Here is a 290-nt window from a genome sequence, read left to right as displayed (position 1 = left end):
TATCTGTCTGATTGCAGGGCATTTGTACTAATTTGTGTGTGACAAGGATTTAAATTCTTGATGTAAACATTATACAAAGCTGCGGTTTTACCTGAGTGGCATATTTTAAATAAACGTCGCTCAGGTCACACTGGAGGAGGAAATGTATGTGACACACTCGTGTGCCTGGAATTCATTTGCCGATCAATTGGCTTTGCCAGTTTACTTACCTCTGACAGGGATATGATTGACAGAATCGTAATCCAATTAAAAGCACACATGCGATTGGCGAACCGGAAAGTCCTGCGCGA

Source organism: Sander lucioperca, chromosome 1, assembly GCF_008315115.2.
Source record: "Sander lucioperca isolate FBNREF2018 chromosome 1, SLUC_FBN_1.2, whole genome shotgun sequence".
Classification (NCBI taxonomy): Eukaryota; Metazoa; Chordata; class Actinopteri; order Perciformes; family Percidae; genus Sander; species Sander lucioperca.
The sequence above is the reverse complement of the archived record's forward strand: the minus strand, read 5'-3'. Positions refer to the sequence as shown.